Genomic DNA, 27,171 nt, shown 5'->3' with positions numbered 1-27,171 from the left:
GAAAAGTATCAGCAGTTCCTGTCCACAGTGCAGGCTTCACCTGTTGGTGGCAGGAGGTCGGTGGTTGGAGACCTGATGAAAACTAAACCAAAGGTAAGTCAGGAACGGTGACAGACCCTGGGAGGGGGTTGGTGTGCCAATCCTGTTCTGATGAAAAGGATTACAGATTTTCTTGGACTGCTGCTGCTACTAAGTCGCTTCAGTCATGTCCAACTCTGTGCAACCCCATAGACGGCAGCCCACCAGGCTCCTTCATCCATGGGACTTCCTTGGACTACCTGTTTCAATTTTGTTGTGTAACAAACTACCCCAGATTTTGTGGCTTAAGAACAGCCTCTTTATTGCATCACATAGATGCTGTGGGTCAGGAACGTGGGCAGGGCTCAAATTGAGCAATTCTCATGATGTTGATTGAGACTGCCCAGTACTGCTAGCTGCTGGCTGGGCTTGTCTGGAGTATCCAGTATGGTGCCTTAGTGTGGGGATGCCTGGAAGGCTGGGCTCAGCTGGGACTGTCAGTTGGAGAGCCTACACATGACCTGTTCAGATGGTGGTCTTAGGGCAGCCAGAGTTCTTAGCCAGTGGCTCAGGGCTGCCTGAGAGAAGGTCCCCAGAGATGAGGGTGGAACCTCCGTGGTTTTCTGACCTAGCCTTGGAAGTCACATATAGTACTTGGGTTGCATTTTGGTGGTTACAACATAAAGTCACCCCTAGATTCAAGGGGACAGAAATTACCTGCCACCTTTCCATGGGGAAGTGGTGAGATCACATTGAGGAGAGCATTGTGGGCTGGAGACACTGTTGTAGCCATCTTTAGAAAATACAGTAGCTCCTCCTACTAAGAAGAAGAGGTTTTACTATAAAGGCCAGCAGAGGGACTTCCTTGGTGATCCAGTTGTTAAGACTGAGTATCCAGGGCAGGGGGCAAGGGTTCAATCCCTGGTCAGGAAATTAACATCCCTCATGCTGTGTGATGTGGCCAAAAAAAATTTTTTTAATAAATTTGGAAAAAACAAAACAAAACAGAGTTAGGAAAACCCTGGAAAGGAAGCCGAGTGGGACCAGCAATCGCTAGTCTGTGACCTTGTGCTGGGTCCCTCTGTGCTTAGTTTTTCTTGATCTTCCTCAGTTTCCTTTGACCTCTGCTCTCATCTCAGCCACCTGCAGCCCCACACCCTCTCACCTGTAATCTGCTACGGCCTCTCCTGCCTTTCTCAAGCTTCCCCCACGGTGTCTTAGTTCGGTTTCCTGAGAGAGTCTGACGGAATCATCTGTTATTTCCCGGCAGCCCTTGGCCCAGTCGTGGGAGGGCCTGGGAGGGAGAAACAGAGCAGGTGTCAGATGGCAAAGCCTCTGGCTTTCACACCTGGCTGCACACCTGAATCCCCTGGTCAGCTCTTTAAAAAGTCCTCTTGGCCTGGGTCCCACACCCAGATGTCCTGATTTCACAGGTTTGGGATTAGAGACTAAGCAGGGGTCTTTTTTAGAAAACAGGGTACCCATGCTGCTTCTTTCACACTCGGGGGGAGTTATGACACCCTGGGAATGACCAACAGGTCTGGACAGCAAGCTGGCCCCAGGGCGTATCATTTACCAGACGGGGAAAGAAAAACAGGCTTTTCTGGTTTGAGGCTTTGATGTGTATTGTTGCTTGCGTGTTTGTTTGTTTGTTTTTCACAAATAAAATCTCAAAGAATTTGTGAGCTAGAAGGGACCTTAGTGACAACCTGACACATCCATTTACAGATACGGAATAGGGAAACCCCTTCTTCAGGGTTTGCCAAGAAATGTCCAGGCTTAGCACTGAGAGACCTACCATGGAAATCCCTCAGTCCCAGACAAACCCGCTATGGAAACCCACTAGCAATTCCTCCCCTTTCCCCTGCTCCCAGCTTCTGGCAGCCACTTGTGTCTACCTTCCGTGTCTATGTGTGCGTGCTCAGTTGCTTCAGTTATGGCCATCTCTTTACAACCCTGTGGACTGTAGCCCAGCAGGCTCCTCTGTCCATGGGATTCTCTAGGCAAGAATAATGGAGTGGGTAACCATGCCCTCCTCCAGGGGATCTTCCCTCACCCAGGGACCGAACCCGTATCTCTTATGTCTCCTCCATTGGCAGACAGGTTCTTTACCACTAGTGCCACCTGGGCAGCCCTCCAAGTCTGTGGATGTGCCTAGTCTAGATATTTCATCTCATTGGAGTGGTACCATATGTGGCCTTTTATATCTGGCTTATTTCATTTAGCGTAATTGTTTTTCAGGTTTATTCATATTGTAGCAGGTATCAGTGCTTTATTGCTTTCTATGGCTGGATAATGCTCCCTTGTATGGATATACCACATTCATCAGTTGATGGAGATTTGGATTGTTGCCACTCTGTCTGTTATGAGTAATGCTGCTATGATCTCTTGTGTACAGCTTCTTGTGTGGACACAGGTTTTTTTATCTTCTTGGCTATACACCTTGGAGTGAAGTTGCTAGGTCGTATGGAACTTTTATGTTTAACATTTTGAGGAACTGCCATACTGTTTTTCACAGTAACTGTGACATTTTAAGTGCCCACCAGTAGAATACAAAGGTCCCAAGTCCCCCACATCCTTGCCAACAATTGTTACTTTCTGCTTTTTTGATTACAGACATCCTAGTGGACGTGAAGTAGTATCTCATTGTGGTTTTGATTTGCATTTCCCTGATGACTAATGCAGAAGGGGAAGACAGAGGATGAGATGGCTGGATGGCATCACTGACTCGATGGACATGAGTTTGAGTGAACTCCGGGAGTTGGTGATGGACAGGGAGGCCTGGCGTGCTGTGATTCATGGGGTCACAGAGAGTCAGACACGACTGAGCAACTGAACTGAACTGATGACTAATGATGTTGAGCATTTTTTCATGTGCTTATTGGCCATTTGTATATCTTCCTAGAGAGATTTATATTCAGATCCTTTGCTCATTTTTATTTATTTTTATTTTTTAAATATGTGTTTATTTGGCTGTGCCAGGTCTTAATTTTGGCACACAGGATCTTTAGTTGCGGCATGCAGGGTGTAGTTCCCTGACCAGGGATCAAGCCGAGGCTCCACATGGGAGCATGGAGTCTTAGCCACTGGACCCCCAGGGAAGCCCCTCTTTCTACTTACTTTACTCTGTATGACAATCCCTAGGTCCATCCATGTGTCTGCAAATGGTACAGTTTCATTTCTTTTCCATTATGGTTTATTGCTGCTGCTGCTGCGAAGTCGCTTCAGTCGTGTCCGACTCTGTGCGACCCCATAGACGACAGCGCACCAGGCTCCTCCGTCCCTGGGATTCTCCAGGCAAGAACACTGGAGTGGGTTGCCATTTCCTTCTCCAGTGTGTGAAAGTGAAAAGTGAAAGTGAGGTCGCTCAGTCGTGTCCGACTTAGTGACCCCATGGACTACAGCCTACCAGGCTCCTCCATCCATGGGATTTTCTAGGCAAGAGTACTGGAGTGGCTTGCCATTGCCTTCTCCGATTATGGTTTATTACAGGATATTTATTATAGTTACCATGCTTTAAAGTGGGGCTTCTCAGGTAGGTGCTAGTGGTAAAGAACCCACCTGCCAATGCAGGAGACATAAGACACTCATGTTTGATCCCTGGGATGGGAAGACCCCATGGAGGAGGGCATGGTAACCACCCCCAGTATTCTTGCCTGGAGAATCCCACAGACAGAGGAGCCTGGTGGGCCACAGTCCATAGGGTTGCAAAGAGTCAGACACAACTGGAGCAACTTCGCACACATGCTATACAGTAGGACCTTTTTGTTTATCTATTCATATTTAAGAGTTTGTATCTGCTAATCCCAAACTTCTCATTTATCCCTCCCCAACCCCCTTCCCCCTTTGGTAACCATAAGTTTGGTTTCTAAGTCTGCTTCTGTTATATAAATTAGTTCACATGTGTCAAGCCACTCCAGTACTCTTGCCTGGAAAATCCCATGGATGGAGGAGCCTGGTAGGCTGCAGTCCGTGGGGTCGCTAAGGGTCGGACATGACTGAGCGACTTCACTTTCACACATTGGAGAAGGAAATGGCAACCCACTCCAGTGTTCTTGCCTGGAGAATCCCAGGGACAGGGGAGCCTGGTGGGCTTCTGTCTATGGGGTCACACAGAGTTGGACACGACTGAAGTGACTTAGCAGTAGCAGTAGTATCAATTTTTAGATTCTACCTAAAAGTGACATCATATATTTGTCTTTCTCTGTCTGATTTATTTCACTTATGATGAATAAGTATGATCATCTCTAGATAAATATATATACATATACACACACAGAGATACACGGACATAAACATGAACATACACAGATACACACACAGATACACAGACACACCCACAGATACATAGACACACACAGATACACAGACACACACAAAGATACACAGACACACACAGGCATACACAGACACACACACAGATACACAGACACACACACAGATACACAGACACACCTACAGATACATAGACACACACACTTACACAGATACACACAAAGATACAGAGACACACACACAGGCATACACAGACACACACAGATACACAGACACACCTACAGATACACAGACACACACACAGGCATACACAAACACACACACATATACACAGACACACACAGATACACAGACACACACAGGCATACACAGACACACACACAGATACACAGACACACACAAAGATACACAGATACACACAAAGATACACAGATACACACAGATACACAGACACACACAGACATACACAGATACACAGGCACACACACAGATACACACAGACACACACACAGATACACAGACACACACAGATACATAGACACACACAGACACACAGATACACAGACACACACACAGGCATACACTGACACACACACCGAAATACAGGCACACACACAGATACACAGACACACACTCAGAGTTACACAAACATACACACAGATATACCAGACACACATGGAGACATACACACAGACAGACAGGTACACACACACATACAGACACAGAGGCACATGCACTCCAGACCAAGGGCATGGCCTGGGTCAGCAGAAGCAGAAACCCTCTCTCTCTCCCTGTGTCCCTTCACTGACCCTTTACCCTCACAAATCAGAGGCTGATGGGTTCCCAGGCCCCTTGATCTGCCTCTGACCTCTGCTCTGTGAAGCTCCTCTAAAGTGCTGGGGGAGCGCATCAGTAGGGGGAGGGGAGACCCTAGCTCTCAGGCTCACCCAGAAGCTTTGCAGTGGGGGCTGCACACTCCATTGTCTGCCATGACGTGATGTCACTCCACAGGGCTCGCTTTCCTGTTGATACCTGCCGCCCTCAACAATGAGCACAAAAATAGACTCTTCCTGAGTCGTCCAGGCCTTCAAGGGGACCAGCAAAATGGTTTAGCAGATGCCTTACAACATTAGACATTTTTTAAAGTTACTCTTTTTGACACTTGGGAATGAAGGTAAATTGGACATAACACCATCAGGGGTGCTGCAGTGGCTGAGGGCTTGACAGAGGGCAACTTTCCTGGTTGACTAGAAGGGCAGGTGGCATTCCCATCCACTGTTCTGAGTCTGGTTAACTTGGCGACAGGGCTGAGGTGTGGGATGACCTGGATAAGGATCTTCACGATGGTGTGATCACTCACCTAGAGCCAGACATCTTGGAATGTGAAGTCAACTGGGCCTTAGAAAGCATCATTACGATCAAAGCTAGTGGAGGTAATGGAATTCCAGTTGAGCTATTTCAAATCCTGAAAGATGATGCTGTGAAAGTGCTGCACTCAATATGCCAGCAAATTTGGAAAACTCAGCAGAGGCCACAGGACTGGAAAAGGTCAGTCTTCATTCCAATCCCAAAGAAAGGCAATGCCAAAGAATGCTCAAACTACCGCACAATTGCCCTCATCTCACACACTAGTAAAGTCATGCTCAAAATTCTCCAAGCCAGGCTTCAGCAATATGTGAACCGTGAACTTCCAGATGTTCAAGCTGGTTTTAGAAAAGGCAGAGGAACCAGAGATCAAACTGCCAACATCTGCTGGATCATGGAGAAATCAAGAGAGTTCTAGAAAAACATCTATTTCTGCTTTATTGACTATGCCAAAGCCTTTGACTGTGTGGATCACAATAAACTGTGGAAAATTCTGAAAGAGATGGGAATACCTGCCTCTTGAGAAACCTGTATGCAGGTCAGGAAGCAACAGTTAGAACTGGACACGGAACAACAGACTGGTTCCAAATAGGAAAAGGAGTATGTCAAGGCTGTATATTGTCACCCTGCTTATTTAACTTATATGCAGAGTACATCATGAGGAACGCTGGGCTGGAAGAAGCACAAGCTGGAATCAAGATTGCTGGGAGAAATATCAATAACCTCAGATATACAGATGACAACACCCTTATGGCAGAAAGTGAAGAGGAACTAAAAAGCCTCTTGATGAAAGTGAAAGAGGAGAGTGAAAAAAGTTGGCTTAAAGCTCAACATTCAGAAAATTAAGATCATGGCATCTGGTCCCATCACTTCATGGCAAATAGATGGGGAAACAGTGGAAGCAGTGTCAGACTTTATTTTCTTGGGCTCCAAAATCACTGCAGATGCTGATTGCAGCCATGAAATTAAAAGACGCTTACTCCTCGGAAGGAAAGTTATGACCAACCTAGAGAGCATATTAAAAAACAGAGACATTACTTTGCCAACAAAGGTCCATCTAGTCAAGGCTATGGTTTTTCCAGTGGTCATGTATGGATGTGACAGTTGGACTGTGAAGAAAGCTGATTGCTGAAGAATTGATGCTTTTGAACTGTGGTGTTGGAGAAGACTCTTGAGAGTCCCTTGGACTGCAAGGAGATCCAACCAGTCCATTCTGAAGGAAATCAGTTCTGGGTGTTCATTGGAAGGACTGATGCTAAAGCTGAAACTCCAATCCTTTGGCCACCTCATGAGAAGGGTTGACTCACTGGAAAAGAGTCTGATGCTGGGAGGGATTGGGAGCAGGAGAAGAAGGGGACAACAGAGAATGAGATGGCTGGATGGCATCACTGACTCGATGGACATGAATTTGAGTGAATTCCGGAAGTTGGTGATGGACAGGGAGGCCTGGCGTGCTGTGATTCATGGGGTCACAGAGAGTTAACATGACTGAGCGACTGAACTGAACTGAACTGAAGGATCTTCAAATACCCGGAGGGCAGTGCTGGGAAGGTGGGGGAGGATTGTGCATCTTATTCCAGCGCCCAGTCCTGTACTCCTGGGCAGGGGAGAGGCAGGCTGGGGGTAGCTGTGATCACCTTCTCACAGGGATGGCTGGCTGGGGATGGAAGAAGCTCAGCCTTGCCGGGACTCTGCAGTTCCCCATGGCATAGCTCCAGCCTCACCTGGCAGATCTGAGAGGACCCCTCTACCCAGGGAAGAATTTTGTTTCCCCTAAAGTGATGTTTCTTAGGTTTCCTCAAATACAGAAAAAGATGAAGAAGAAAAAATTTCCCTAATCCACTACCTAGGAAACTAGCACAGGTGAAAAATTATTGAAAAGTGTTGAAAGTTATTTTGAATGAATGAATTTATTTAATTTTGGTTGCAGTGGGTCTTCATTGCTGTGCATGGGCTGTCTCTAGTTGCAGTGAGCGGAGGCTACTCTGTAGCTGCAGTATGTGGGCTTCTCTTGCTGCAGAGCATGGGCTCTAGGCTCACGGGTTCAGTAGTTATGGCTCTCAGGCTCCAGAGCGCAGGCTTAGTTGCCCTGAGGCATGTGGAATCTTCCCGGATCAGGGACCAAACCTGTGATCCCTGCACTGGAGGGTGGATTCCTATCCACTGCGCCACCAGGGAAGTCCTAAAGTTATTTCTATTTATTTATGTTTTTGCTGTACCACGGGGCATGTGGGATCTTAGTTCCCCATCCAGGGACCAAACCTGTGCGCCCTGAAGTGGAAGGGCAGATTCTTAACCACTGGACTACCAGGGAAGTCCTTTGAAAAGCATTTAAAAATGGGGTGTTTTTGTTTTATTTTGGTCGTACTGCACCTCTTATGGGATCCTAGTTCCCCGACCAGGGATGGAACCCAGGCCCTCACCAGTGTAGGGTCCTAACCACAAGACAACCAGGGAATTCTCAAAACTATGATTTTAAATTCTGCCTGTTCTAGTTTATGTTGAAAGTGGAGATGGAGGCTTGTGATTTTCAGCTGGAGCCAGGTGGTGGAAGGTCTTGATAATCCCTGAATCTCGATTTTACTCAGATGAGCTCAAGTGGTTTCTTGCACTTTGGGGGCCAAAGTTGGCATCCAAAAGCTGAGGTGTTCAACCACAGAAGCTGTTTTGAGAGTTGCTCTCAGCCCTCAGGGTCAGATTGCTTAAAACATCGCACCTCTTCAGGGCAGAAACTTCCAGAAGGAAATGAATCCCATTTATTGCCAAGCCTGTTGCGTTTGTTTCTTTAAACATAAATCTCCACAACTTCCACCCAAACCTGTTGTATTATCAGAATTGGACCCACAAAGTAATACAAGTCCTCTCTTGGGGTTGTAACCAGAGAGCCCATTCATTAGGGCCCTGGTTGCATTCCTTGTCACCCCATTGGGGAGGGGGAGAGCCTTTAGGAGCAAGCCCTGTAGTGGGCAGTTATGGACCTGTCTGCTCAGGAAAGCATTCCTCCCCTTTGCTGGTTCTGTGGCTTGTCCCATCCTGCCTCTGGTCCCATGCTTGAAAAGTGAAAGTGTTAGTCCCTAAGTTGTGTCTGACTCTGGGACGCCGTGGACTACAGCCCGCCAGGCTCCTCTGTCCATGGGATTCTCCAGGTAAGAATACTGCACTGGGTAACCATTCCCTTCTCCAGGGGATCTTCCCAACCCAGGGATCGAACCTGGGTCTCCTGCACTGCAGGGAGATTTCTTACCGTCTGAGCCACCAGGGAAGCAAGCCAATGTTGTTTCAGCTCTCATCCTGTAGCCCATCACATTATTCAATCTCTTCCTGCTATAATTGGTACCAAGATCCACCCCAAACTGGGCCAGAGGCAAGAGTGCTGAAGATGAGAGCCTGAGCATCATGGATGGCCATGCCCTCCATACATGGGAGAAATTCCCTGCAGAGTGAAGACAGTGCCAGGTGGGGCAGATCGCGTTTTCAGAAGGTGGCCATGGTCATGTAACTCATGCTACACACTCTTCCAGAGCCTGGCCACTCCCTGTCAAGAGGAGGACCTTATGGACGTCCCCATGGACCAGTGGTTAAGGACCCATCTGCCAGTGCGGGGGACATGAGTTCCATCCCTGGTCAGGGAACTGAGATCCCACAAGTTTCAAGATGCACCCAAAAAAGAAAAAAAGAGACGTTTATAACTATCCCCAACCCTTGAAACAGGGTGAGCGTTTGTCACTGCCTTCCCTGATGGAGGAGGGTAGAGGGGTGCCCTCTGACTCTGAGGCCAGTTCATAGGAGGCGACACGCAACACAGCTCCCCCCAGCACCCCCGCTTGGGCTTGCCCTCAGATCCAGCTCTCGTGCTGTGAGTAGCCACATGGAGAGACCCATCCCTGGGGCACTCAGCCCAGTTGACAGAACCAGCCTGCAGCATGTTGCCCTGCCTTAGAAGCAGAGTTCCAGCCCTTTGCTGAGGCCGCCAGTCAGACATCACATGGAGCAGAAAGGAGCCTTCTTTTCTCCGCCAGACTCTATCTCATGCAGATTCACAAGTGTAATAACGGACTGTTGTTGTTTTACTTTATTTTTAATCTTTTTTTTCTATTTTTTGACGCCACCCCATGACATTCAGGATCTTAGTTCCCCAACGTTGGGTAGAACCCCTGCCCCCTGCAGTGGGGTGCAGTGTCTTAACCACTGGACCTCCAGGGAAGTCCTACTGTTATTGTTTCAATCTACTGATTTTTGAGGTGGTTGGTTTTGTAACAGTACACAGCTGTTATACTGGGGAACATGGAGAGTCACAGCAGATTTTTTTTTAATTGAAGTATAGTCAATGTACAGGATTGTTTGGTTTAAAGTACACAGCAAATGGATTCAGTTATCCATATGCATGTGTGTATGTATATTTTCTGTTAGAGGTTACCACAAGATATTGAGCAGCGTTCCCTGTGCTGTACAATAGGACCTTGTTGTTTACCTATTTTATATATAGTATAGTAGTGTGTACCCGTTAATCCCAAACTCCTACTCACAGTGGTTTTTGAGTGCTTAGTTCTAACATCTGTGAAGCCTACCAGCACCTTCTTGAAATACTGGAAGCCTTGCAAAATCTCCTTTTATCTGAGATCATTGGGTTTCTGTCACTTGCTATCAAGAGAATCCTGGTTAACACTGGTGGTCATGATTAAGAAAGGGTTCTGCTGAAAAGAGAAAATTTCCTGACACCCGTGGGTCCTGGTACATTCCCCACAATACTAACCTCTAGACAACTGGATTTCAAGATGAATAAAACTGCCCCCAAACCCACCCACCATCACCTTTAGAAAAATCTACAGTTACAGAGTTGCCAACTTTAATCTTATACATTAGACCACTTTTTAAAAAAATCAACGTCTATCTATTTTTACTATTATCTTGTACAAAAGAAGATACTTGAACATTAAAAATGTCAGAAGGGAATTCCCTGGCAGTCCAATGGTTAGGATTCTGTGCTCTCACTGCCAAGGGCCTGGGTTCAATCCCTGGTTGGGAAACTAAGATCTCACAGGTCCAGTGGCACCTCCCCACTTCCTACACCCCAAAATGAAGGAAAAACATCACCCCAGAGTAGAGTCTTTTAAACTGAATATATTTGGGGACTTCCCTGGTGGTTCAGTGGTTAAGACACTGCGCTTCCACTGCAGGGGGCAGGGGTTTCATCCCTGGTCAGGGAACTAAGATCCCACCTGCTTCGAGGTATGGCCAAAAATTGAAAAAAAAAAAAAAAGGTTTTTTAAAATGAATATATTTGGCATCAAGAAAAATTTACCACATTGACATGTTTTTGTTTTTTGCTTTTTAGATGTATTTATTTATAATTGAAGGATAATTGCTTTACAATGTTGGGTTGGTTTCTGCCACACTGACTTTTTTTCTCCTTTCATTATGGCACAGTGAAAAGTTTATTATCGCCAGGATTTGGACATTGGTAGCTGGATATTGGAAAATTTTCTGGGTTTTTCAGGCAGAGGGGAGCAGACTTGAGGACAGATAGCACAGTCTATTCAACTAACTTTAACAAACTAACTTTAAAGAACTAAGTTTAACATACTCTGGGATGGTGGATAAAGAGATGACTGGCTTGGCATGGCTACCCCCTTCCTAGCAGCGTTTTGTCCAGAACTGGCCTCCTCTGCAGAGATCTAGATGTTAACGAGGACCTGGATTCACGAAGCCCTGTTGGATATAATGGTTGGTATGTGGATCTGAGAGCCAGAAGAGGGCCAGGTTTCAATCCCAGTGTTATCACTTTTTTATTTTTTTTTAATTAATAGCTTGGACAACTTACTTCTCAGTTTCCCTGACTGTAAAGTAAGAATGTTTTAGGTTGGATTTCTCATAAATAGACCCCAAGAGTAGGATTCGTGTGAAAGTTATGTATTCGTAAGTGTTCCCAGAAGAAACCCACAGGGGAAGTAGCCAGTGGGACCCGGTCCTGTGACCTCAGGGCCTCAGGGATTAAGGGCTCCTGGGGAAGGTCTGTAAACTGCCAGGCAGAGGGCAGAACACCCAGAGCATTAGACTAGGTGTGCAGGGAAGTGGTCAGGAAATCCAAGGGATGTAAAAAAAACGGGGCAGCACCAACTAGGGGACAATATTCGTACTTAGCACCTCAGTTAGTTGCTGCGCTTGGCTCTTAGTCACTTGGTAATTTAAAAACAAGAAAGACAAGGCAGAGAAGAGGAAGAAGAGGAGGAGGGGGAGGGGAGCCGGAAGTAGGGAGGAGGGGAGGAGGAGGGGAGGAAGCGGGAGGACGGGGAGCAGGCAGTCTAGAGAGTGCTGACGTCCTGTGTAGCTGTCATTCGTAAAAGGAGGAAGCAGAACTGGCCAGGCTCAGACTTTATCTTTTTTTTTTTTTTAACTTTTGGCCACATCTCATGGCATTCAGGATCATAGGTCCCTGACCAGAGGTTGAACCTTTGCCCCCTGCAGTGGAACTGCAGTCTTAACCACTGGACCACCACGAAAGTCCCTCAAACTCATGTCTTAACTCTTCATGAACAAAGTTCAAAGGCAAGGGTAACCCATGCGGGCTGAATCAGGCCTCCTCTCCTCGAGTCTTGTTTTTATTCCATGTTTAACGGTCACGCTCCATTTACAGTTCTAACAAATGTTGGCTCTGTTCCCCGTGTTGTACAATACATCCTCGAGCCGCACTTCTGCCCAAGGGTTTGTGTGTCCTGCTCCCCACTCCTCCATGGCCCTCCCGCAGCTGGTAACCATGTTTGCTGTCTGTGTCCGTGACCCTGCTTCTCTTTATTACTTCCACTAGGTGGTTGTATGTTTTAGATTCCCCCTGTGAGTGACACCACACAGTGCTTGTCTTTCTTCATCTGGCTGACTTCACCGAGTACGATCATCTCTAGTTTCATCCATGTTGCTGCAGATGGCAAAATCTTGTCCTTTTTCATGGCTGAGTAGTATTCCATTGTTGGAGAAGGGCATGGTAACCCACTCCAGTATTCTTGCCTGGAGAATTCCATGGACACAGGAGCCTGGCAGGCTGCAGTCCATGGGGTCGCAAAGAGTCAGACACAACTGAGCAACTAACACACACACAGTATTCCATTGTACCACTGTATATTCTTTTCAATCTTGAAGAGAACGTTCCTCCCACTGGTAGGTGGAGGCTGTGTAGACCTATCCAAATTCCCTTTCCTGGTTGGCACCCCCGTTCTCTAGCTGCAGTTGAGTTTTGGCTCAGAGATGCCTGCCCCCTGCATGAGAAGGTGGGTGCCCCCCCACAAGCCATGAACAGGCTGATGCAGGCGTTTAAATAAACAAGCCCTGCTCCCCTGCCCCAAGGTGGATGCTGCTGCTCCAGCGTTCCTGTGATCAGGCTGAGGCTGGACTTTGGCTGAACTCTCATCTTCATGGGCCTTCAGTCCCTGGCCCTATCCTGCCTCCCTTCATCTCTTACAGGTTTTTCCTGAGATAACAACCTCAATAAATCACATGCACAGGACATCCTCAGCTCCAGCTCTGCTTTTAGGGAAGTCAGTCAAAGATAAATGGTTTAGGAGGAAGAGGTGTCAGAAGAACCAAGTCTTAGAGCCCTTACTCTCTGGATGATCTTAAGATACTTAATTTTCTGGGTCCTGGTTTCTTTTTTAAAAATGTTGTCAAAGTATAGTTGATTTGTAATGTTGTGTTTATTTTTTTTCTGTACAGCAAAGTGACTGTACAGAAAATATATCTTTTCATATTCTTTTTCATTATGGTTTGTCACAGGGTATTGAATATAGTTCCTGCTGTCCAGTAGGACCTTGTTGATTATCCATCCTGTATACAAGAGTTTGCCTCTGCTAACCTCAGACTCTCAGTCCTTCCCTCCCCTACCCCCGTCCACCTTAGCAACCACAAGTCTGTTCTCCAGATCTGTGTCTCTGTTTTTGTTTTGTAGATATGTCATTCTGTATTATATTTTAAATTCCACATATAAGTGACATTATATCATATTTGTCTTTATCTGACTTACTTCACTTAAAATGATAATCTTTAGGTTCATCCATGTTGCTGCAAATGGCATTATTTTATTTACGGCCAAGTAATATTCTACTGTGTATTTGTACCACATCTCTATCTGCCTGTCGATGGACACTTAGGTTGCTTCTGTGTCTTGGCTATTATAAATAGTACTGCTATGAACATAGGCATGCGTGTATCTCTTTGAATGATAGTTTTGTCTGAATATATGCCCAGGAGTGGTATTGCTGAATAATATGGTAGTTATATTTGTAGTTTTTTGAGGAACCTTCATACTGTTCTCCAAAGTGGCTGCTCCAACTTACATTCTAACCAACAGTGTTAGGGAGGGTTCCCTTTTCTCAGCACCCTCTCCAGCATTTCTTGTTTGTAGACTTTTTAGTGATGTGGGCCCTAGCTACTTTATATGTTCATTCATTTCATTCATTCATTAATGTACACTGGGCTAATCATGTGACCTCCTTGCAAGATGGTTAAGAAATTACAATGAATTATAATTCATTGCAACTATAATATGAATGCCCAATACAAACTGTAAAGCTCGAAAAGGTAAGGCTTACTTTAGGAGTGCACTCCTACCACCCACCACCATTATAGCGCTTAACACCATACACTGTAAGATTCACGTCCCACAGGGTGAGAGAGGAGTGTATTTTCCTCCACCCTAGAAACACCTATATTTCTTCAAATCTGAAATTCTGTGAACTGTAAGATACATTATTATTGTATGTACAATTGAGAAAGAAAAAAAAAAAGCCCTGTCGATGAAATTAGGAGACACTGACACCTTACCACTTGGAATTTTTATTTTGTATTGATTGATAGAGCCGTTTTCAGTTCAGTTCAGTTCAGTCGCTCAGTCACATCCAACTCTTTGAGACCCCATGGACTGCAGCACGCCAGGCCTCCCTGTCCATCACCAACTCCCGGAGTTTACTCAGACTCATGACCATTGAGTCGGTGATGCCATCCAACTATCTCATCCTCTGTCGTCCCCTTCTCTGCCTGCCTTCAATCTTTCCCAGCATCAGGGTCTTTTCAAATGTGTCAGTTCTTCACATCAGGTGGCCAAAGGATTGGAGCTTCAGCTTTAGCATCAGTCCTTCCAAAGAATGTTCAGGACTGATTTCCTTTAGGATGGACTGGCTGGATCTCCTTGCAGTCCAAGGGGCTCTCAAGAGTCTTCTTCAACACCACAGTTCAAAAGCATCAATTCTTCAGCCCTCAGCTTTCTTTATAGTCCAGCTGTCACATCCATACATGACTACTGGAAAAACCATAGCCTTGACTAGATGGACCTTTGTTGGCAAAGTAATGTCTCTGCTTTTGAATATGCTGTCTAGGTTGGTCATAACTTTTCTCCCAAGAACTGTTTTAGACATATTTTATTTCCATCACTTTTGAAAATTTTCAACCATACAATTAATTTTTGTATGTGGTATGAAGTGGAGGATGGTATTCATTTTTGTTTTATGATAGATATCCATTGTTTCAACACCATTTGTTGAAAAAGATGTTCTTTTCTTCCTGGATTTCTTTGGCCTTTTTAACAAACTTATTTAGACATAGATTTTTATCATATATCCCTCTTGCATTTATGTAGGAGAATATATTTATTGATTCATGCATATATATCATGTGTATATATGATACATATTACACATATCTACATACTATGTATGTAGATATAACATATATATGAGTAATAAAATTTACATTTGTAGTCTTATTCTTCTGAACCACTTTTCAGTCCGTCCACAATCTTTGTGTGAATGTTTTTCCACATATTATTCTCTAAGATATGAAGAATATCATATATTCAGGATCTCTTTAGACAGTACTCCACTTTTATCTCTAGAATTTTTTTCCAGTGACCTCACACCCATTTTGCAAGTTTTGATTTTGGTACTTTCTAGATCCCTGGGTTGGGAAGAACCCCTGGAGAAGAGGATAGCATCCCACTCCAGTATTCTTGCCTGGTGAATTCCATAGACAGGGGAGGAGCCTGGTGGGCTACAGTTGGTGTGGTCACAGAGTCAGACACAACTGAGCAACTAATACTTTCACTTTTTTCAGATCCTACCAGAGGGGTCAATGGAAAAATTTGTGAATTAAAAAAATAAAAAGGTTAATCCAGCATCATGGATCCAGTGCCCAGGCTTGTGCCTGCCTACCAGGTGATCATGAGTAAGTATTTCTTGAATAAATAAATTGTTTTTTTTTTTTATCTTAAAAACTCCTTTGACCTGCTGTGTTCTCCTGTTCAGTAGTTCTGGCATATAAAAATATGCTGTCATTATGTTTTCCAAGACCCAAACCATCTGCTTACTAACTATAAAACTGTACTTGAGAATATCCACATTGCTTTATTACTTGTGTTCTTGGATTTTCCTAAAGGCAACCTCAAGAATGAAGGAAAAGATACACCAAATGGAGGTGTTTCCAAAGTAAATTTAAACAGTGCTTTTGAGGGACTAATGCTCAGTGTGGCCTGGGAGGCAGGCTTTTCTGTTAATAGCTAAAATGTTGGTGCAGTAAGTTCTGTGATTGTGTATGCTGTTACATTTGAAGCAGTTCCAAAGGGTATTTGATGCATTTAAATAGTGCTTTAAAGAAAAATACATTTCCAGTCTCATAACCACTAAGGATAAAATGTATTTGTTCCATCAGTATCCTTTGTTACTTTAAATTCAACTTATTTATTTTTTAAATTTTTGGCCACACCTTGAGGCACATAGGACCTTAGTTCCCTGACCAGGGATTGAACCCTCATCCCCTGCATTGGAAGGCAGAGTCTTAACCACTGGACTGCAGGGAAAGCCCTCAACTTATTTAAACATGATATTTAAACCAATACATTGTCCCCCAAAGCCCTTGAAATATTCTGTGTTGACATCTATCGAGGACAGTGACATGTCAGGTTACATGTAATAGTGATGGTGGTTACTAGGTCCTTCTACTATATAGATACCTTGTAGAATAATTTTATCTGACTATAAAAACTCCAATAGGCCTCATCTTATTTATGGTAGGATTTCCCCCCAAATACTTGGTGTTTCAAAAAGAAATGATCTAGTCAATTTCCTGGCTTGGAGAGTACACCATAGTTATGTCAGATATAACTTTGAGGGGCAGCTTGGGGAAGGGTACCTGGTACTTCTGTACTGTTTTTTAAATTATTTATTACTTTTGGCTCTGCTGGGTCTTCATTGCCGTGAGCAGGCTCTCTCCACTTGAAGTGAATGGGGCTGCTCTCTACTTGCGGTGCCTGGACTTCTCACTGCAGTGGCTTCTTTTGCTGTGCAGGCTCTAGAGCACAGGCTTATCGGTTTAATTGCTCTGAGGCATGTGGGATCTTTCCAAACCAGGGATTGAACTCGTGTCCCCTGTGCTGGCAGGCAGATTCTTAACCACTGGACCACCAAGCGAGTTCCCCTCTCTGCTATTTTTGCAACTTCTTTTGCGATTTTCTTAGCTCAGGTGGCTTGTATATAGCAGAAATTTATTTCTTACAGCTCGGGAGGCTGGAACTCTGAAATCAGAGGGCTAGCATGATCTGGGTCTGTGAGAGGCCTACCCTGGGTTGTATCCTTATGGAGCAGAAAGGCCGCAAGCCAGCTGTCTGGCCTCTTGGGCCACTAATCCCATCTATGAAGGTTCCAGTCTCATGACCTAGCTTACCTTCTAAAGCTTTCACACTGAGGATTGTGGCTTCAATATATTCATTTTGGTGAGACAGATATTTAGTCCATAACAAGACTATAATCATTTCAAAATAAAAATTTAAAAGAAGAAGTGATTTTTTTTTGGATCACTATATCTTAGCTTTTTGATTGGAAATTGACTTTTATGCCATCAAGAAGACAAAGAGAAATTGCCCCCTGGAAAAAGTATCTCTGCATTGCTGTTACTAATTTTTTTCACTTTTGTGCACAAAGTATAATCCTTTAAGCTTTAAAGATTTGTTTTTTAAAAATCCCACTTAAAAAAAATCCCGCTTAACTTGAAAGCGAAAATGATGGTTACTTCTGGAGAGTGGAATAGGGAAGAACTAATTTTCATTTCTGGCATTTCTTTAACTGATAGAATATTATACAATAAATCTTTATTGCTTTAATAATTTGGGGAAGGAAACTTAGACTTTTCTTGAACAGCTCTAAGACTCAAATTACCCAGTGAAAACATTCCTGAGTATTCCTCATTATCAGAGGGAAACCTTATTCCATTTTTAGTGGCACTGAAATTTATGTTATGGGAATAATTTCAGCATGGGAATAAATTTATACATCAAAACTATTTCTACTACTCTGATAAATAAAAGCAAACTACTGAATTATAACTGAATCTTCGCATGCTTTTCCCCAAGCGGTCTACATTTTTTTCATAAAGGATTAGATAGTTATTAAAATTTCATAAAGCATCATTTTTATTTTTTCAAGATCAAAATATATCATTCTCCAGTCACAGCTCTCATACAACTATAAATAATTTTATGTTTCCAGCTGTGATATTACTGAAAATATTGAAAGAGCTTAATAATTTTTGACTGTAGGGTAGGTTGCATTTCTTCCAAACTTTGGTTGTTGGATTTTTTTAACATCAAGATATGCTTGTGTGTGAGAGTGTTAGTCAATCAGTTGTGTCCAAGTCTTTGCGACCCCATGTAATTTGCCTGGCAAATTACAGCCAGGCTCCTCTGTCCATGGAATTCCCCAAGCAAGAATACTGGAGTGGGTAGACATTCCCTTCTCCAGGGAGTCTTCCTGACCCAGGGTTCGAACCCAGGTCTCCTGCATCGCAGGCAGATTCTTTACTGTCTGAGCCACCAGGTATACTTTACTTATTTATTTATTTGGCAGCACCACTTGGCATGTGGGATCTTAGTTCCCCAAGCAGTGATCAAACCCACACCCCCCTGAAGTAGAATCGCAGAGTCCTAACCACTGGACTACCAGGGAAGTCCCAGTAGCAGACTTTGTTAAATAGAGAAATTCTGAGACAACAAAGCAGTACTATATAGCATAGGGAACTGTATTTAGTATTATGTAATAGACCATTATGGAAAAGAATATATACGTGAATTATACATATATTCCTTTTATATGTACAGATATACATATATGTATGTATATCTGAATCAGTTTGCTATACACCAGAAACTAACACCACATTATAAATCAACTATACTTCAATTAAAAGAAACAAGGACTTGCCTCGTGGTCCAGCGGTTAAGTGTCCACCTTCCAATATAGGGGACATGGGTTTGATCCCTGGTCAGGACCACTAAGCCTGGGTGCTGCAACTAGAGAAGCCCAAAGGGGCAATGGCGAGCCAGTGCAGCCAACGTTAAAAATAAAAACACTGGGATCACTCCTGTGCTTGGAACGCTCCCTGGCTTTTGGTCACGTTCATCTCCTTTGTTTTCCTCTGCTTGGGATATGGTTGTAACTCTCATTTATATATATTTCTTCCCCGGCATACTAATGGCCAGTTGCTGATTAGCTAATGGGCTCCAGCATGATTCAGTAAATAGAATGCAGTCCTTAGCAATGGGCTTAGTCAACCTAACTCAATAGGAAATATTGGTCTGTTGGTGACTGGTAGTTAATCCTTCAGTAAACAACTGTCTCTATAGGGAGACACCTAGACCCAGCGTGACCTGCAGTAGAATTAGGGTGACCAGGTTGATTTACAATGTTGTGTTAGTTTCAGGTGTCTAGCAAAATGATTCAGTTAAACTTGTACATGCATCTCTTCTTTTCCCATTCAGGTTATTACAGAGTATTAAGCAGAATTCATGTGTTATAGAATAGAATAGATCCGGAGAAGGAAATGGCAACCCATTCCAGTGTTCTTGCCTGGAGAATCCCAGGGACGGGGGAGCCTGGTGGGCTTCTGTCTATGGGGTCACACAGAGTCGGACATGACTGAAGTGACTTAGCAGCAGCAGCAGCAGCAGTAGCAGCAGAATAGATCCTCGTTGGTTATCTATTTTAAATATAGCAATGTGTGCATGTCAGTCCCAAACTTGTAATCTATCCTTGCCCCCAACACGTGAAAGGCATTTTTAAAAGCAAGATTGCCCAGCACAATTTTTGAAAGTTGTGTGGGCATTTGGATACATGGAGAAGGTTAAATATAATTAATTCCTGGAACAAGTATGCTGTCTATATAGTAGTTTAATATCAAAGTTAATAAACCAAAGCCAATGGAGTCATTATTCAAAAGCTGCCATCCAAATCTTTCCTTTTTCACCCATTGCTATTCCCAGAAGTTTTTAAAACTGCAGTCCTAACAGCAGCAGGTAATTATATATGCTGTCTGGCTTAAAGAGTAAATTAATTTTGCATGTAATTCCCCCCAGAGATCTATATGACAGGGAATTCTGTTTTATACTTTTTTTTTCCATAATGGCAATAAATAGCACAAGATAACTGATATGAAACCAACTATTTAAAATCTACCTACTTAGGTGACTTCCCTGGTGGTCCAGTGGTTAAGACTTCGCCTTCCAGTGCAGGAAGCACGGGTTGGATCCCTGGTCAGGGAGCTAAGATCCTACATGCCTCAGGGCCAAAAAACCAAAATATAAAACAGAATCAATATTGCAAAATCACTGAAGACTTTAAAAATGGACCACATCCTGGGGGCAGTCCTGATTACAGTGGCTCTTGTGGTGCCTTGAAGAGAAAAGAACAAGATGAGCATGAAGGGTCTCGAAATTCAGCAACAGAAAAAAACAAGACTCTTATGGACCTTCCTGCCTTCTGTAATCATGGTGGAAGTTTGGAGACCTGTCCCTCCTCCTACCCTACGTGAGGAAAGGTATTTGTCCTACTCTTCTGCCTTATATACAGAATGTACATGTACCTCATCAATCAGCAAATGACTCGCAAGACCCCACCCCATTGCTTTGTCCCCCAGCTATTAAAGCAGACCAAAGACCCCCATCCGGAGTTCCTCTCCCCAATTATCAGGAAGCCGGCTTGCTGTACTCTCAGTGATTTCCCACCCCCACCCCACTCTAATAAACTTTATTCTTCTTTCAAAAAAAAAAAAAAGGTCCACATTCAAAATAAAATCTACTTGCTTAAATATTCCCAGTTGAAAAAGCAAACATTTTTCTAGAGGGACTTAGAACCTATAAAGTAAATTTTCTGCATGGGTCTTTAATGGCTGTGCCTATTGACAAATACGTGTTTTCCCAAATCAGTTGTGGGGGGTGGGGGTGAGGTGGGCTGCGCATGCTCTGTGTACAGAGGCATTTAGAAAGAGCAAAGTCTGTTTGCCGTCCAAACAGGCCACTCCATGGGGGCAGGTTAGAAATTATATCTGCATGTGTATTGCAGATACCTGAGTAGTAGGTACACTGTGAGAGAAAAAAAAAACACCTGAATACTTGTTACATGATATTTTGACAAATATGGGTTGTCTCTGGCTTGGATGCTGTATCCAGGCCGCTGTAAAGAAGAATATTGGGTTCCAGACCTAGTCTTTTTTCATATTTATTTATTTTTGGCTGCACAGGTCTTAGTTGCAGCCTGCAGGATATTCGATCTTTGTTGGGGAGTGTGGGATCTTTGCTTGTGGTGTGCAAACTCTTGGTTGGGCTGTGTGTGGGATCTAGTTCCCTGACCCGGGATCAAACCTGGGCCCCCTGCATTGGGAGCACAGAATCTTAACCACTGGACCACCAGGGAAGTCCCAGGCTTTTGCAGTTTTGAGGGTCCTCTTGAAGAAAGAAAACATACAATGATGAATACAAAATTAGGCAAGAAATGTAAAGGTATTGGTAGGGACCCTCATGGAGCTTTTGGAAGGGCTGTGCAATAGAGGAGCTTGTGGCCATGACCTTCATGGTAAGTCTACCTCTGAGTGTACAGCCCACAGCATTAGAATGTCAGCTCCAGAGGTCAGGGTTTTCTTTTTTCTTTATTAAAGTATAGTCAATTTACAGTATTTCAAAGTAACAGTAAAGTGATTCAATTATACAAGCATGCATGCTAAATCGCTTCAGTCATGTCCGACTCTTTGCGACCCCATGGACTATAGTCTGCCAGGCTCCTCTATCCATGGGATTCTCCAGGCAAGAACACTGGAGTGGGTTGGTGTGCTCTCCTCCTTGGAAACTCCCCAACCCAAGGATCGAACCTGTGTTTCTTACGTCTCCCTGCATTGGCAGGTGGGTTCTTTACCACTAGCATCACCTGGGAGGCCCTCAGTTATACATATGTGTGTGTGTGTGTGTGTGTGTGTGTTTATGTGTGTATGTATATATATACGAGGAATCCAGGGCACAGAGAGTTTAAGTTAGTTGCCAAAAGTCACACAGCTAGAAATGGCAGATCCGGGATGCAAAGCCAGGCGTTCTGGCTTCAGAATCTGTGCTTCTGACTATACTCCTACCTCTCAGATAAGGCTCAGGGAGACCAAGGGGCCAGCAATAGTTAAAATGGGCCAGCTTTTGTTCATGTCCGAAGTAGGTCCAAGCCTCTGGCATTTGCTTGCAGTATGCAGTCCTTAGATACTGCAAATATTGACTGCTTACTAGCAAGAGAGACAAACATGTCTGTTTAGTCTCTATTAGAACCCAGACTTAGTTGAAACATATGAAGAAAGGAAGAACTGAGTTGAAATCATTCTGTCAGCCTACTTGGAAAAATGGCAAAAAGTTTGAGTTGTCTTTCCTTTCAAAACCAGTGATTTCCAGGGTTCAAAGGTGTCACTGAAAGGTGTGTGTGGTCCAGCTGCTTGCTGTTCAAAAGCCAATAAACAGGCCAGGTTGGTAGAAAGGAAAGAAAGGAAGTGAAAGTCTCTCAGTCGTGTCCAACTCTTTCCAACCCCATAGACTATACAGTCCATGGAATTCTCCAGGCCAGGATACTGGAGTGGGTAGCCTTTCCCTTCTCCAGGTGATCTTCCCAACCCAGCGATTGAACCCAGGTCTTCTGCATTGAGGGCAGATTCTTTACCAGCTGAGCTACCAAGCTTTCTTTATTTCAGATGCTGGCAACTGGGAAGGGAGGAGGGTGGACATCTGTCCAAAGGCTGACTCTCTCCTTCATCCCTCGATCCCCAGGCAATCTGTGGGGCAAGAGTTTTTATACACAGAGTGCAGGGGTGGGGGCTACATGCAGAAACAGCACAGTCATCTCTGACAGTCATCTTGAAACTGGTCATCGGTGGTCTGACCAGCGTCGTCTTGTTTTAGGTACAGTCAATCTGCAGTTCCCGGGTCCATTTGTTCCCATTTCATTGAGGCCAATTCTCAGAATTGTGGCAGCTCCTGTCCTGGGTACAGTCTGGTCATCATGTAGTTAACTTCTCCACCTGGGGTTTTGGTATCTATAAGACAGCTCACAGGATATGGGTCAGAATATTATCTGTAGCCCTGGAGAAAGAACTGAAGGCCCTTGACTATGCTTAACCAGTGCATTATTATTTGGTCTCCTTTGACTGTTTTCCTTTGTTTCCGCATTTTTCACATCTCTGATTAAACTTATTATTTGACTAAAGTTTTCCACAGACAAAAGACAGGCAAAGGACATGGGGTGGGGCGGGGGCAAGGACCACAGGGTCCTGCTCTGTTTCGGGGGCTGCTGTTGCTGCTGCTAAGTCACTTCAGTCGTGTCCGACTCTGTGTGACCCCATAGACGGAAGCCCACCAGGCTCCCCCGTTCCTGGGATTCTCCAGGCAAGAACACTGGAGTGGGTTGCCATTTCCTTCTCCAATGTGTGAAAGTGAAAAGTGAAAGTGAAGTCACTCAGTCATGTCCGACTCTTAGCGACCCCATGGACTGCAGCCCACCAGGCTCCTCCATCCATGGGATTTTCTAGGCAAGAGGACTGGAGTGGGCTGCCATTGCCTTCTCCCTGTTTCGGGGCGGGGTGACCTTAATTAGTGCCTCCCCACTCTCAGCCCAGCCCCAGGCCCAACTGGTGAGAGAAATATTTTCCCAACAGGACTACTTGACAGTGGAGAATCCCCTGGTAGTCCAGTGGTTAGGGCTCTGCACTTTCACTGCTGGGACTGGTGGGCGGCATTTGGGCGGTTTCAGTCCCTGGCTGGGGAACTAGGATCCCACGAGCCTTGAGTTGCAGCCAAAAAAGAGAGAGAGAGAGGGAGAGGCCACTTGACAGAAATATAACTTAAAAGAAGATTCAAATGTATTTAGCTTGTGTCCCATTCCCTCCACTACCACCAAAATATTTTTTAAAAAAAATCTTGCTCTGATAACATCTAGGAACTTGCTTTCAAAGACCTATTTATAAGGAGAATGACTGGGCCATCCCTCCGGGGAGCATTCTCTATTTCCTTGTATCCTTGGGTGAGTGATTTCATCCTTTCTGAGCCTTTCCGGGTTTCCCCCTGAAAATTCAATCAGGACCCTGACGCTGGGCTGGAGGACTTCCGCTCTGCCCCGCTTTGCTCTCCTCTCTACCCTTTCCCATCCTTTTTCGGGACCAGACTGCCCTGGAGTCTGCCCTCTGGAGCCGCTTGGCAGCCTCAGCAGGTGATTGGAGAGAGGAGAGATGAGGCCTTTGCCAGGCCGTCACAGGCTGGCTGCTTCAGCTTCTGTACAATGGCAGCAGGGTGTTGTGCAAATCAGTGATTAAGGGAATTTGGAAGTCTGTTTCCTCTACCAGCAGTTCAAGTGAGCCCTCTGGGCCCTGGGTGGGGCCAGGGAAAGGGTGGGGAAGTGCCCATCTGCCACAGGCCCCTGCCTCCTACAGCCCAGATAAACACACCTGTGGCAGGTGAACACCTAAACTTTGGGGAGAGGAATTAGTCTCAGAACTGAAGCTGCTGAAAAGGGTCACGTTGGAAAGCCAGCTGTGTTGGTCATTAAACATCTCTGCAGGATCATGAGTTCAGTGCTTGGGCCTGCAAGTGGGAGCCCCAGGGAAAGTATTCCTTGGGCATTTACTTCATGTTAGCACGAATCTCTTAACTTAGATTCACAAAAGCCCAGTTAGACAGCAGGTACTGTCTTATCATCCCCATTTTTCTGATGAGGATCTGAAAGTATAAGTAGCGTGAAAGTGTTAGTCGTTCAGTCGTGTCTAACTCATTGCGACCCCATGGACTGTATCCCGCCAGGCTTCTCTGTCCATGGGATTCTCCAAGCAAGACTATTGAAGTGGGTTGCCATTCCCTTCTTCAGGGGATCTTCCTGACCCAGGGATCGAACTCGGGTCTCCTGCGTTGCAAGTGGATTCTTTACCATCTGAGTCACCAGGGAAACCCAAGTAGCTTGCACAAGGTGAGATGTTAATAGTGGCTGTTCTGTTGGCTACTGCTATGTAGCCAACCATCCAAAACTTATGATGTAAAACAACCACCTTGCTATCAGGACACGGATTCATACATTGACTCAACAAATATTTGAGTGACAGCTGTGTGCCATGTTCTGTGCAAGTACCCTGAACTCAAGGTACTCGGTCCAGAAGAAAGGCTGCCAGGTAAATGTCTCTAATAAGGTCATTCCAACAGTGGAGTTGTTCACAGTCCAGTGATGGCCTGAGGGAGGCCATGGCTAAGACTTCTAGGGAGAACTAACACAGAAGGATAGCCCGAAATTGGATCTTGAAGGATATCTAGGAGTTTGTCTAGTAGAGACCAGGGACAACGGGCAATCCAAGAAGAGGAGCAAAAAAGCACAACGGCATCCATGAAGAGAAAGCTACCCATTTGGTCTAAAAGTTCGACTTGAACAAAACGGCCATAGCTTAGATTTCCCCCAGAAACACACTTGAGAGGAGGATTTTAGCACAAGTAGTTTATTTTGGAATCTGAAGAGAACAGGAGAAAAGAGCTGGGAAGAGATAAAGGGAAGGGAAGACGGCCAATAAAGGGGGCATTGTTAAGTTAGTTACAGGCTCTGGGCACCTAAGCTTGGTCCCTTGAGAAGCTCTCAGAAGCGGGATGGAACACATGCCACAGATTTCTCTGGACCCAGGACCGAGGACGCTGGGCTGTGTATGCGCTGACTCCTCCAGGCCACGTTGAGGGCTGCACCTCTGCTTTTCTGCTCAGTCGTCCTCCCCTATTAGGTTTGGTCTTCAGTCCGGCTCCCCTTCACCCAATAGGCTTCTCTTCCAACCAATGGGGGCTTCCCTGGTTGCTCAGATGATAAAGAATCTGCCCGCAGTGCAGGAGACCAAGGTTCGAGCCAACCACTCAGGATGCAGAAATAGGATTACCCCTACTGCTTGGAACCAATCAGGGACCAGTCATGGGGCTAAGGGACAGATCAAATTCATTCTCCCACCGTCCTCGCCCTATGATGATGGAGGGGTATGATTGACAGTTGGACAGGCAACCTCAGAGTCCACCAAACCCACCCTGTCACACAGGAGATTACCCTTTGACTTCAAGACCTGCTTCAGGAAAATCTAAGCAACGGTGTCTTGTTTTCACAGCTCCAGATGGCTGCTTCTTGGAGCCAGGTGTGGGAAGATGACCCGCCTCTCAGATCATTCAGTTTTTCTCTGCTCTGTGGGTGTTTCATCATTCGCTAAGGCTGCCGAGCACCTACAGATTTAAGGTCTCTGGTTTTGAGTTTCAACATCTGCTTCAACCCATTTTAGGAAACATGATTCTTTCCCAAGAAAAGAAAAAGGAAGGAGCTGGTGAAATTGAAAGGTGGCATAGAAAAGCCCAGGATTGGGGTGATGGGCATTCAGGGAAGAGCACAGACCCTTTCCTGTGAGGTTAATTTAGAGAATAATAAATCAAAGAAGTCCCCTCCCCCAGCGAAGGTCACCTTGTATAAAAGGACAATTGTTCTGCCATGGTTTTCGATTATTTCCCTCTGATGCTATCTGCCCTGGTTGATGGACTCTGGAGTTTTTTTCAGTTTAACTGCTCACAGAAGGGGCAAAGCATAAACTGAGCTGCCCAGAGGTCTGAGATTCAAAGTAAAATGGAAAATTTCCCTGAGTTGAGACATCAAATCAATTTAAAAAACAACAATGAAGTCCTGTGCTGTGGACACAGAGATGAGTGTCTGAAAGCCTAATATTTATTCTCCCTTCCCAGGTGGCTCAGTGGTAAAGAATCTGCCTGCCAAGCAGGAGATGCAGGTTTAATCACTGGATGGAGAAGATCCCCTGGAGGAGGAAATGACCACTTACTTCAGTATTCTTGCCTGGGAAATCCCATGGACAGAGGAGCCTGAAGAGCTACAGTCCGTGGGGTCACAGAGTCAGACATGACTTAGCCACTAAACAGCAGCAGCAGCAGCAGCCCCTGTCCTCAAGCAGTGGCTTGGCAAGAACTCCAAGCTGACACCTAGGGCTGCGGCTCTGGAGAGGAAAGGGGTAGAGAATTAGACAGGCCAAATCAATTCTTGTAAAAGTTCAAGTTGAATCTTTAGGACTATATTTTTTCCTGGAACTGTTTACCATCCTTAAGTCTAAAGCAAGCAGTACAAATAAGATAACTGCTTTCTTGGAATTCACCATCCTAATAGATGTGGCATCTTTGGTACT

General features: G+C 44.9%; 1 long non-coding RNA gene across 1 annotated transcript; it reads left to right on the top strand.

Moving 5' to 3' along the window:
* LOC129548184 (uncharacterized) lies at nucleotides 1–27,171 on the top strand. The gene is made up of 4 exons (XR_016036145.1): nucleotides 1–93; nucleotides 15,754–15,864; nucleotides 24,779–24,941; nucleotides 26,101–27,171. It is a non-coding gene; the product is annotated as an uncharacterized LOC129548184 (long non-coding RNA).

This window comes from Moschus berezovskii, chromosome 24 (genome assembly GCF_049115385.1).
Source record: "Moschus berezovskii isolate FMDL1 chromosome 24, NW_MosBer_1.0, whole genome shotgun sequence".
Lineage (NCBI taxonomy): Eukaryota > Metazoa > Chordata > Mammalia > Artiodactyla > Moschidae > Moschus > Moschus berezovskii.
The sequence above is the reverse complement of the archived record's forward strand: the minus strand, read 5'-3'. Positions and strand labels throughout refer to the sequence as shown.